Below are 13,698 nucleotides of genomic sequence, written 5' to 3' on the forward strand. Positions count from 1 at the left end.
TCAAACCATTCCAGATTCTAGTTATTCTTGAAAGGTCATTACTAATGCCTCCACAATCACTTCAGCTACTTCTGTCAGAACCCTTGATTGCAGTCTATTTGGTCCAGATGACTTATCTACCTTCATAGCTTTCAAAGTACCTTCTCCTTAGTAATAGCAACTACACCTCACTTCCGTCCCCTGACACTCTCGCATAGCTGGCATACTGCTCTGTGTTCCACAGTGAACACCGATGCAAAATACTTATTAAGCTCATCTGCCACTGCCTTGTCTCCATTACCACCACCCCAGTGTCATTTTCCAGCAGTCAAATATCCATTATCATCTCCCTTTTACTCTTCACATATCCGAAAAAAAAATCTTCTGGTATTCCCTTTGATATTATTGACTAGATTATCTTCATATCTCGTCTTCTCTCCACATATGGCTTCTTTAGTTGCCTTCTGTTGGTTTTTATAAACTTACCAAACCCCTAACTTTCCACTAAATTTTGCTATAATATGCCCTTTATTTTAATTTTATGTTGTCTTTGAGTTCCCTTATCAGCCATGGTTGCCCTTAGAATACCTCTTCATCTCTGGTATATATCTATCCTTTACCTTCTGAATTGTCCCCAGAAACACCAGCCATTACTGTTGTGCCATCATCCCTGCTGGTCTACCCTTCCTATCAACTTTGGCCAGCTCCTTTATGATGCCCCTGTAATTCCCCTTTCTCCACCGTAATGCTGATACATCTGACTTTAGCTTCTCCCTCTCAAACTGCAACATGAATTCGATCATATTATGATCACTGCCTCCTAAGTGTTCCTTTACCTTCAGCTCAATAATCAAGCCTGGCTCATTGCACAATACCCAATCCTGAATGGCCTTTTCCCTAATTTCCACAAGCTGCTCTAAAAAATCATCTCATAGGTAGTCTATAAGTTTCCTCTCTTGGGATCCAGCACCAACCTGATTTTCCCAATCTACCAATATTATCATAATATTACATTTTCACATGCTTTTCCTGTTTTCCATTGCAATTTATATCCCACATTCTGGCTACAGATCAGGTGTCTTCATATAACTCCCATCATGGTCTTTTTAGCCTTGCAGTTCCTTAACTCTACCCAGAAGGAATCTACATCGTTTGATCCAATGTCACTTCTTCTAATGATCTGATTTCAGTTTATTACCAACACCTCTCCGTGGATTGTTGCCTTGTCGTGGTGGAGAAGCTTGTGTCATCCTGTGATCCCAAGAGAAATGCTGTCTAAAGTTATGCTCCTGGTAGGGTCACCCATGGCAGTAAGGTCGAGACAAAGAACAATCCATCCAAGACCTCAACGGTGGAACAGGCGGATGAAGTTACTTCAAACTCAACGGCTGCGAAGGCAAATGAAGGCTGCAACAAATCCATCAGCTCCAGTTGTCGTGGTTTCCATGCCACTGGAATCAGTTGGTTAGTTTGTGAAGTATCGTGTACTTCTTAGAGTGCAACATCAAGTACACGTTAAACAAATACACGCACAGGCACCTTCACTCTGTAGGCCACTTCTTCAGAACGAAGACCATCATCCTCGACCTTGAGGGATAGCCACGACGATGACGATTACCAACAGAGCCAGCCCAACCCCTCTGCCTACCTGCCTGATTTTTCAATAAGGTGTGTGTTCTTGGATGTTAAACTTCCAACTGTTACCTTCTTTCAGGCTCAACTCAGTTAACCCTCTCAGCATCATACCTGCCAATCTCTAACTACGCTACAAGATCAGCTACCTTATTCCATATGCTGCATACATTCAAATATAACATCTTCATTCACTACCCTTTTTTGATTTTGTCCCTATGTTACACTACAACTCATTCCACTGACTGCAATTTCTCCCTATCATCTGCCTGTCCTTCCTCATAGTCTCACTACACATTACATTTAATTATATACCAACGGCCCATCTTTAACCTGATTCCCAGCTCCCTGCCAACTTATTTTTAACCTTCCCCAACAGTTCTACAAACCTGCCCGTAAAGATATTGGTCCCCCTCAGGATCATGTGTAACCTATCATTTTTTGTGCAGATCATACCTGTATTTGGGAAGATTCCTCAGAGTGAAATACTGTGGAGCTAAACAGGGAGCCGATATTTTAGATCCAATTTTAGAGACAGGATTAATTAATCCTCTCTTAATGAAAGTTATAACATGATAACATGATTCTAGTGTGGCAAAATTGCAAATTCAGTTGGAGAATTTATTTTGAATCTGATATCCTCAACTTAAATAAAAGCAGTTACAGTTGTATGAGATAAAAACCAGAAGATATTAAAACAGTCAGCACACCAGGCAGCATCTGTGAATTGAATTAGCTGAAGACTGGCTTCTGTCATGGTGGAGGTGTCATGAGGGAACTAAACTGGATCATCTATTTGATACTTCTGTCTCCATGTGGTTGCAAGTGTTTCATCCTTGTCCATCACACTCTTGTTGATATATATGTTCTCAAAGCCTTCTTCTCCCATTAGCTGTTTAATTATCATTCATGACTAGATTTTGTAGGATCTGATTCAATAGTTGTGGGATTACTTAGCTCTACCTATTAAATGTTGTATATGTTGTTCATGATTTATAGAGCATGTGTAGCAACTCTAACAGGTTTGTACTCCATTACAGATCAATAGATAGATTTCCAACCTCTGGAAGGCATCAGTATTTTGATTACAATCCAAAAGCATTATGGTCATCTCGACTAATGCTAATTCTTTTAAAACTCCAAACAGCAGTTGGCGTAGTAGGATTCAAACTTGGGTTTCTAAATTGCTAATCTTCTGAATTATCAGTCTGGTAATTATCTGTCTTCCCTACTACCCCCAGAACTCAGCCTTGAGAGTGTTCATGAACTTCTGTCAATTAACATGAAGAGAATTGAATTTCCTGGACATTGCCAACAATGATAGTGAGGCTCCGAAAGGCTACACTTCAAAAAGGTGGGAGATCACGATGCGGTGGGTTCTTGCTCTTGAACTTGCCGTGCGGCTTGGTGTTTTGATATCTCTGGGAGCAGCCCGGAAGACGTGCGCTCTTGGGGTGCAGTCCCGTGGATGAACCACTTCCTTGCTGATGTCGCCGAATGCAGCGACGTAAGAGGCCGAGATAGCAGATGGCGTACATTGCTATCGGAAGAGGTTTCCTGTCCTAGGGTGATCCTTTCAATCTCTCCCTTCGATGGTGAGCGAGAGCCTGTTGGTCCTCGAGTCGGGGGACTCAGAGAAGCAACATGGAAGATTGCAGCATCGAAACAGCGAGTGGCTGGTCTCCCGCTCTCGTTGTTGCAGGAGTGATCTCTCTCTCCCTTGCTGGTGAAAGACAGCCTGTCTGAGATACCAAAGTGTTGGGATGGACTGTAGTTTTTGATGGACTCTAGATCAAAGTCTCTTTGGGGCTTTGCTATTGTTTGCATGGTGGGGTTCGGGGGGTGGGGTTAGTGCTTTTCCTGGTGCAAGTGGGGGAGAAGTGGAAGGGGGAAGGTCAATGTTTTTACTGCTGCTTGTGCGTGGGGTGGGAGGGGGGCTGATGTTTCTGTCATTCATTCTTTGGGGTATTTTCTGTTTTGTGGATGTCTGTGAAGAATAAGAATTTCAGGTAATACACTATATACATTCTCTAACATTAACTTGAACCACTGAAGGACCCCCCTCACAGAGGACACGCTCTCTTCTCATTGCTACCATAAAGGAGGAGGTACAGGAGCCTGAGGATACATATTCAGTGTTTTAGGAGCAGGATCTTCCCATCCTCAGTAAGATTTCTGAAAGAACGATGAACCCATGAGCCTATCTCACTACTTGTTTCTATTTTGCTCTTTTTGCACTACCTACGTAATATATATATATAGCAATTTATAGTTTTTATAATTTTATGAATTACATACTACTGCAAAACAACAAACTTCATGACGTATTTTATGCCCGTGATATTAAACCTGAGTCTAATTCTGAAAATCCCTGGCAGAAAATCAAGTGCTGACCTTCTCTTTGACATTTTCTTTGGCTTCTAAGGGGTCTAGGAATGAACACAATTTTGATCCAAGACTAATTAAACCCATCGTCAACTTTAGAGCATTGATTTTTTTTATATATGTATCAATGAACAGGAATTTCGGAGTCCTTGCCTCTTCCAAAAGAATTTGGAGTCTTCTTAGGAAATAGTGCATTAATGACATCTTAAAGAAATGAAAATTTAACCTTGTCATATACAATAAACTTCAAATAGTTCACCCAACTCAGTGGAAGCACAGGTTATTTATTATTCAATTCACTAAACTTCCTGTATGTGATAATTGAATTTTTGAATGTTTACCTTGCTATTATACCTTCTGACTTAAAAGTCACAGATAAGATGAATATCTAACTAGTTTTATGACATTTATTGTAGCAAACAATTTGCTTATAGAGAAAACAGAAATATTACTATAACCCTGGCTGAAGATCACTTATGTTTAAAGTCAATGAAACACTTCGGGTCTGTAAATACAACCACATGTTTCACAGTCTTGTTTTTCTTTCCCTTTCCTAAAAAAAATATTAAAATCATACTTCATAACACATGTTGCTTTTGTATTTTTTCAGGGAAACACATAACCTTCTGCCAACTGGGCAGGACTGCAATCAAAGCATAGACTATGAACGTGGAAACCAGTGGCCTTAGATACCTTGAGGCCTCGGCCATCTTTCATGAAGCCGCATTAGAAATTCAAAGATTGTAAATCTTTTCAGGCACACCAATAGCAAAGGTCACAGTGAGGAGTTAAAGCAACTGCTCATGCAGTCTAAATTAGTAAACCCAGGCTTGATCTGACATCCCACTGCTTTCAAACATTCAAAAACCTGCAGCATATAATGTATTGAGTAATATAATTTTCAAAACTATCAAGGGTTTAAAATCCAAAACTCTGCTAACCAGCATTGCTATAAAGTAAATAGAGCAATATTAAACATTTAACAGTAACATATCCATTTTTCAAAAGCTGTCCAATTTTCTACCCACGATAGTGCTGGCCCATTATTGTGTTTATTTTTAAAGTTTCTTTGAGAGCTCTGAACACTTCAGTTAAAATAATATTTATAATTACAGTAATATGAGATTATTTTAATGATATAGAATTAGGCCACTCTGCCCATCAAGTCTATGCCAGCTCTCAGAGCACTCTCATCAGTCCTATTCCCATACTCCTTCACATACCTATCAACACCACTGTGGATCTCCTCTCACCTGTCTATAACTTACCAATTAACCTACCTATCTTTGGGATGTGGAAAGTAACCACAGGGTTACAATCTCCATGCAGACAACACCCTACATTAGGATTCATCCCCAGTTGTTGGAGCTAATAAGCACTTAAAGCAGAATACTTGCATGAACCCCTGCTTCAAAGGGCACAAAGCTGGTTGTTTATCTGATTATGGAGTGTACAGAAAACGTGAGTTTCCATCTATACTGTTAGATGTTACCTCCTTAGGAAATGTTGATCTTGAGGTGTTATTTCTATGAAAAAATCCAAACTCATTTATAAAAAAATCCCCATCTAGTAGTAAACCTTTGAACTCCTTGACCCAGGGGTCTCTGGATATCAACATTGTCAAATAAATTTGAGGCTGAGATGAAGAAAACTGTGGAGAGGAAGGGAACATAAGGGTAGAGGTGGGACACAAGTATGATCATATTGCATGATGAAACAGGCTTGAGGGGCTTAAATTCGACTCCAACTTCTATTTCTTACACAATATCTCGAGAAATCAATGGTTAACATGTATTTAAGTAAAGCTAACCTATATTTTCTAAAAATCTGTAAGTAGTAGGAAGATTATAATATATAAGGTTTGAACCTGAAACATTAATCTGTTTCCCACAAATGCTAAATCTATTGAAGGGTTATGGTTTGAGTTAGCTGAAGACAGACAGATTTTTGATCGCCAGGGGAGACGGGTTATAGCAAATATTGTCGGATATTTACTTGATAACTATATTGTTGTTTCTTCAAAGGTGTCCACACAGTTGTCGAGCTACTCAAGGGTAAGCAAAAGTGAATTTTATTTTTCTGAAATGTATGTCTGTTAGGCAAGTACATGTCCATAGGGAGTGTAATCTTGCATCCCAATTAAACAGCAATGATATTTGCAATGGTCATGTCAACAAATGGGAAAATATTGCTGTATTCACCAAGAGATAAAGACATGATGTAATATACCACACACAGGTTCATGGTGTGGAATTTTGTTCTGATCAGTGCTATGATTAAAGATATCTAGAATTAAATGGTACTTGCAGTAGTCGCACTGAGAAAGACAGGAGATGCAGACAACATTGGAACACCACCATCTCCAACTTCACATCCATGCTGAGTTGAAGACGTACCTCCATTCTTTCAGCATCACTGAGTAAACAGCTTCAACTTCCTTCCTCAACACTATGGTACCTGGAGCTTAGAAAAATAGGGAAATTCTAGGTAGCTTCTAAAGTAGGTTACATGGTCAGCACATCATTGTGGGCCGAATGGTCTGTAATGTGCTGTAGATTTTCCATGTTCTATATTCTACTATCTTCCCAACATAGCCTACAGAAGTTTAAGAAGTCAGGTCAGCTACATCATCCCAAGGACACACTACATTTAGGTAAATTCAGAACGTAATATATTCCAGTACTGTGAGTGATGGTTCCATCTGAGTAGAGTAGTTTTGTAGTATCTACACAATTAGTAATTTATTTCTCTTCTATTGTTAGTTGGAATAATATTCTTAACAAATAGTAAACAAGACACTGACATCTTGAGCTGTCTCTCATTTACGGAATTCTCTCCCAGCAAACAAAAGAATTGCTATTGAAATAATCAAAGCAAAGTGGCTTTAATAAAGTTTAGTGGAACCAGCCAGAGTACCTTGAAGTCTCACAGTACAAGGACAATGTGATTCATCTGTAGATTTTATCCTCACTTTCATAAGTTATTGTGCGTCATGTCTATTATGTGTACTACTGTGCTTTACATCCTGGTTCGTTTTTATATACATTATATGATTATATACATTAAAAAATTAAAGGACAATAAACTTGACTTGAATGCAAATATCAGTTACAGCATATCAAATTAAGGAAGGAGACAGAAAAATCCAAAGTTTGTACTGAACATGCAGAGATTATAGAATATTTTGGAATTCCATAAATTAAATGTTTACTTAAAAATTGTTTTTCAGTACATTCATTGCAACCTGCCAAAAAATATTATGCTTGATTCATACATTCTAGAAGCAGATAAGGGAATGACACAGCGTAAAAGAGCAAATGTCTGCTTGATTTTTAAAACATGGGCTGCCTGCAGCCTTGAAACAGAACTTTTAGAAACTGAGCACATAGCTGAGACTGAATCTCTAGGACACATCAACAGTCAAGTGAATCCATAGGAAATACGCGGTACAGAAGACAGCTGTTTGTTCATTGGTATGCTGGCTGCATTCCAGCTGCCTTAGAAGGTGAAGCTATGTGACAAAAAGTTCAGTACAGAGCTGAAAGGATAAATGGTTCGAAGTCCTAGCAGGTACGTCAGAAATGAATGCTCCAGCAGATAAATGTTTAGATTTAACTTTGCCCACAGTTTTGATTGTGGGATAGTGGTAGGATGTTATTACCATATTTAACAAAAAAAACAGGGATAATTTCTTCCTTAGTATGTACTCAGTGACCACTTTATTAAGCACATTGCTCGTTAATGCAAATATCCAATCAGCTAATTATGTAGCAGCAACTCAATGCATAAAAGCATGCAGATGTGGTCTAGAGGATCAGTTATTGTTTAGGTCGAACAGCAGAATGGAGAAGAATGTAATCTAAGTGACTTTAACTGTGGAATGATTGTTGGCGCCAGATGGGGTGGTTTGAGTATTGTGGAAACTGCTGATCTCCTGGGGTATGCATTTATAAGTCATTAGAGTTTACAGAGAATGATGTGAAAAACAAAATACATACAGTGAGTGGCAGTTCTGTGGGTGAAAATACCTTGTTAATGAGAGGGGTCAGAGGAGAATGGCCCAACTGGTTCAAGCTGGCAGGAAGGCAACAGTAACTCAAATAACCACGTGCTACAACAGTGGTGTGCAGAAGAGCATCTCTGAACACACAACATGTCTAATCTTGAAGTGGATGGGCCACATCAGCAGACGACCACAAATATACACATACAGGAAATATCTAATAAAGTGGCCGCCACGTGTATATTGTTAGCAGTTATTAAATAAAGAGGCCATAAACCTCATATAATTTTCAGTCTAACTTTGGCCAAGATTCTACCCTCATTCTTCATCTGAGCAGTCTGCCTCTGGAGGTTATTCTAATTAACTTTTCAGACAGGATGTGCTCATTTGTATAGTTTTACTATAATGAGGAAATTCCTGAATTGAGTGCATTTTTTTTTTTTTACTAAGGAGGGAATACTGAATAGATTTGCACTCCCCTAGGCAGGATTTGTTCAATTGTAAGAAGATCTTAAACCTGTTAGAAGGCTGCTTTGGTTGTGGGGAGGAAAGAAAAGCACAATTTGTATTGATTGATAGCATTAAGACCATAAGACATAGAAGCAGAATTATGTCCTTGGGGCCATTAGGTCTGTTTCATTATTTGATCATGGCTGATTTATTATCCCACTCAACCCCATTCTCCTGACTTCTCCCTATAACCTATGACGCCCTTACTAATCAGGAACGGATCAGCCTTCGCTGATGATACATCCATTGTTGGCATAATCTCAGGTGGAGTCGAGAGGGTGTACAGGAGCAAGATATACCAGCTAGATAAGTGGTGTTGCAACACCAACCTTACACTCAGCACCAGTAAGACAAAAGAGCTGATTGTGGACTTCAGAAAGGGTAGGACAAGGGATCATGAATCAATCCTCATAGAGGGATCAGAAGTGGAGAGAGTGAGCAATTTCAAGTTCCTGGGTGTCGAGACCTCTGAGGATCTAATCTGTTTTCATTATATTGATACGGCTATAAAGAAGCCAAGGCAGTGACTGTATTTCATTAGGAGTCTGAAGAGATTTGGTTTGTCATCTAAGACACTCAAAAACTTCTACAGATGCATCATGGTGAGCATTCTGACAGCCTGCATCATTGTCTCGTATGGGAGGGGGGGGCTACTGAACAGGCTTGAAAGAAGCTGCAGAAAGTTGTAAAATTATCAGCTCCATCTGAACAGGTACTAGCCTCCATAGTATCTAAGACATCTTCAAGGAGTGATGCCCTCGTTACCATCAGGGAGGAGGTACAGAAGCCTGAAGGCACACACTCAGCAATTCAGGAACAGCTTCTTCCCCTCTGCCATCCGATTCTTAAATGGACATGGAACCCATGAACACTACCTCACTTTTGTTATTATTTCTGTTTTTGCACTTTTTAATTTAACATGCATATATATATACTTACTGTAATTGATTTACTTTTGTTTTTCTATATTATCATGTATTGCATTGTACTGCTGCGGCTGCTAAGTTAACAAATTTCATGACATATGCCAGTGATATTAAACTCGATTTTGATTCTGATTGTGGCAATGAACTCCACAGATTCATCTGCCTCTGGTTTCCTTCTTCATCCTGTCCAGTTTTAAGTTAGGTGAGGTCTAATTTGGAGTATTGTGTGAAGCTTAGGTCACATAACAGGAAAGATGTGAGGAAGGTTGAAAAAGTACAGAGAAAATTTACAAGGATGTTGCCGGGTCTGAAGGACCTGAGGTATATGAAAAGTCTGAATAAATTAGGAATTTATTCCTTGGAATGTAGAAGATTGAGACAAGATCTGATAGAGGTTTACAAAAATATGTGGGGTATAGGTAAGGTAAATGTAAGCAGGCTCTTTCCACTGAGGTTGGGTGCGACTGCAACTGGAGGTCATGGGTTAAGGGTGAAAGGTCAAAAGTTTAAGGGGAACATGACAGGAAACTTCTTCACTGATAAGGTTATGAGAGTGTGGAATGAGCTGCCGGTGCAAGTGATCCATATGAGTTCAATTTCAACTTTTAAGAGAAGTTTGGATAGCTGCATGGATGGTAAGGGTATGGTGGGCTATGGTCCCGGTGCAAGTCGATGGCAGTAGGCAATTTAAATGGCTCAGCACAGACTAGATGGGCCAAAGGGCCTGTTTCTGTTCTGTACTTTTCTATGACTGTATGACTCAATTTACCTGCACCCTTGTCTATCTTTTCAAATGGATGCAAGACATCCCAAATTATCCAAGCACAGTAACCTACTCTCTTCTATCCTGGGCAGTGCATGCTCTCAACCAGCATGAGCAGAAACCAATTAACTTCTCGTTTTTATTTTATTGATAATTATGAGGCCTTGTAATACTCAAATTAACTAACCTATGCATGTTATTATAAAGTACTAAACTTAAGAAATGTCAGCACTGGGGAACATTCTATAGAAGTGAAAGGTGCTACTTAGATGCAATTTTCTTTCCAGTTCTTATACAGTAATGATTTATATACAAATAAAGAAATCAACATCAACTGTTACAGTACACTTGTGTTATCACATCACTTATATCTCACTGTGATCTGATAAGACTTTATGAATCACTTGATAAATGGCAGAACAGTTAGTCAAAATGATTATCTTCTAAGCACCACAGAAGATCAAATTGGATTTCATGTTGGTTTCAAAAGTTAAATGAAGAAAATTACGCGTGAACTTCAATGATTGAAAATAAAAAAGCATTCCTTATAAAGTTCCACTTTATATCTGGGGCAGGTTAAGATCCAGGCTTTCTGAGCAAGTTACCCAGGATTTATGATAACACGGCTGCTTCAGATAGAGAGAACAGCTGGTGCTTTGAGTAATTAGCTACATATAATACTCAGGAGTATTGCATACAGCAGTTGTAGACAGGAAGCCTTTAACAGACTCAAATTTCAGTGTAGTCATTAATTAAAACATTCTGAGGCTGGAGAACCAGTTTAATTCATTGTTTTAATGAAAATAAATGCCAAGTTTTTCTTCCAAATGATACAATCATTTCAATTAGAAAAACAATACATTTTGAAATATTCATTGAACCAAATGAAAATTTTGAACTATTATTGAAAGCATACTTGAATGCCAACACAATAATTAAGCATTGTTGGATGTATTTGATGATCCTAGGGCAATGGGAGGGTGGCTGCTTCATATCTGATTCAATTATGTGAGATGAAAGAAGTAGATGTCACAACACATTAATGATTTTTCAACCTTTAAAGGTAAATATGAATCATGGAACAGATGATCCTGCTTAGTCAAAGAAGCCAAACTGCAAGCTGCACTGCCTTTTGACCTCATAATAGACACTTTGCATGCAGATCTAAGCTCCGGAAAACCGAATACGACATGCACTAAAGGACAACGCCGACTCTTGTGTAATTAGGATTTGATGATTTAGAGTGAGAGACTAAAACAAGTTCAATAATTTTAAATTATCATTAAAAAAACAGAATTGAAATTCAAGACCTGCTAATGTAAATTAGGTGTGAAAGAGCAAGCTGATAAAATTAAATTACGTTTAAAATCTGTCTGGTGCAAGGTGTTCATTGAAATTATTTAATAGCCCATTATGACCCCTATCCAACCATAATTTGGAGATTACACAATAATCATCCAGTAATTGTGCCAACGAAATTGTTACACCTGATGTTTGCTGAAGCTTTTGTGAGCAGCAGAACATCAAGAAAAAGGGAGGGACGGAGAGTGAAAGGGAGGAGGCGGCTGGATTTATTTTACAGCCAATTCAATACTTCCACACCTGTTGGACCCTTCAAATACTGCAAGCACTGCTTAACGTACAGTGAGAAATAACTGAAGAGGATAAGAGACGTAATAGGAATAATAAAGTCCATATTCTTCAATAAAAATGCCTACAAATATAACTCTAACTGTCTAGATGTTTGGGAAGTAAAATCAAAACTTGCAGGTGCTGGAATTTTGAAATAACTGCTGGAAGCATTCAGCAGGTCAGGCAGTGTCTGTGGCAAGAGTAACCGAGTTAACATTGGAAACAGAGTTAACAACACAAGTGAACCCACAGCAGTTTGCTGGGATTTTCCAAATTTCCCTTCAACATAATTCCGCTGGAGTGTGAACATGCTGAGCTAGGAGATGTACCCAGTAGCCAGCCAGCCCCTTTCTGGGGAATGACTGAGTTTACATTGTTTTCTAATTGATTTCAGCTCAATGCCTGTCATTATTCTGGAAGGCTTTTGTTTAATTTTAAATAAAGACAGCAGTCTATTTAACATTTAACAGTGTTACAACACGTACCCAACCACAGCAGCTCCCAAGGTTTAGATACTCAAGCTCTCCGGAATATGGACAGCCAGCGTGGCCCCTTAAAAGATTCAGGCCGCCCTGTTTTGGTGCCAGGATTTAATATTTAAAGAGCACCTGAACTGAAGATCGGTGCTCAATCGTCGGCTCAGTTTTGGATTGTAGTCTAACATCTAATTTAGAACCCTGTCTTCATTTCTGTCTTGTATCATGCCTCGATGCTAGTCTTGGATACTCCAGCACTTGGGTCCTCACCATACTCACCTGTTTACAGATACTTTATTGTTGCCGAACAATTAGTACTAGAACGTACAATCATCACAGTGATATTTGAATCTGCGCTTCAAACTCCCTGATTACAAATATTAAATATTAAAATATTAAAGATAGTTAAAATTAGTAAATATTAAAAATTTAAATTATAAATCATAAATAGAAAATAGAAAAATGGGAAGTAAGGTAGTGCAAAAAAACTGAGGGGCAGGTCCGGATATTTGGAGGGTACGGCCCAGATCCGGGTCAGGATCCGTTCAGCAGTCTTATCACAGTTGGAAAGAAGCTGTTCCTAAATCTGGCCATACGAGTCTTCAAGCTCCTGAACCTTCTCCTGGAGGGAAGAGGGACAAAAAGTCTGTTGGCTGGGTGGGTCGTGTCCTTAACTATCCTGGCAGCACTGCTCCGACAGCGTGCGGTGTAAAGTGAGTCCATGGACGGAAGATTGGTTTGTGTGATGTGCTGCGCCATGTTCACGATCTCCTGCTGCTTCTTTCAGTCTTGGACAGGACAACTTCCATACCAGGTTGTGATGCACCCTAGAAGAATGCTTTCTATGGTGCATCTATCAAAATTAGTGAGTGTTTTAGGGGACAGGCCAAAGTTCTTTAGTTTTCTCAGGAAGTAAAGGTGCTGGTGGGCCTTCTTGGCAGTGAACTCTGCTTGATTGGACCAAATCAGGTCATTTGTGATATTGACCCCAAGGAACTTAAAGTTTTTGACCTGTTCCACTTGCTCACCACCAATGTAAATTGGGTCGTGCTGTCCACTACTCCTTCTGAAGTCAACGACCAATTCCTTTGTCTTGTTGACGTTGAGGGATAGGTTATTGTCTTCGCACCATGCCACCAGGTTCTTAATTTCCTCTCTGTACTCAAACTCATCATTACCCGAGATACGACCTACAATTGTTGCGTCATCAGCAAACTTATATATTGAGTTTGATGGAAACTTGGCTACACAATCATGGGTGCAAAGTGAGTACAGCAGGGGGCTGAGTACACAGCCTTGTGGGGCACCGGTGCTCAGAGTGATTGTAGAGGAGAGCTTCTCCCCTATTTTTACAGCCTGGGTCCTGTCTGTGAGGAAGTTGAAGATCCAACT

At 39.3% G+C, this 13,698-nt stretch overlaps 1 long non-coding RNA gene across 1 annotated transcript in view; it reads left to right on the top strand.

Moving 5' to 3' along the window:
• The first annotated feature begins 2,878 nt into the window (after positions 1 to 2,878).
• LOC140190784 (uncharacterized) overlaps positions 2,879 to 13,698 on the top strand; it is a 47,157-nt gene continuing 36,337 nt past the window's right edge. Inside the window, exons 1-2 of the long non-coding RNA XR_011883685.1 lie at positions 2,879 to 2,965; positions 6,021 to 6,050. This is a non-coding gene — a long non-coding RNA (uncharacterized lncRNA). The remainder of the gene's footprint in view (positions 2,966 to 6,020; positions 6,051 to 13,698) is intronic.

This window comes from Mobula birostris, chromosome 31, assembly GCF_030028105.1.
Source record: "Mobula birostris isolate sMobBir1 chromosome 31, sMobBir1.hap1, whole genome shotgun sequence".
Classification (NCBI taxonomy): Eukaryota; Metazoa; Chordata; class Chondrichthyes; order Myliobatiformes; family Myliobatidae; genus Mobula; species Mobula birostris.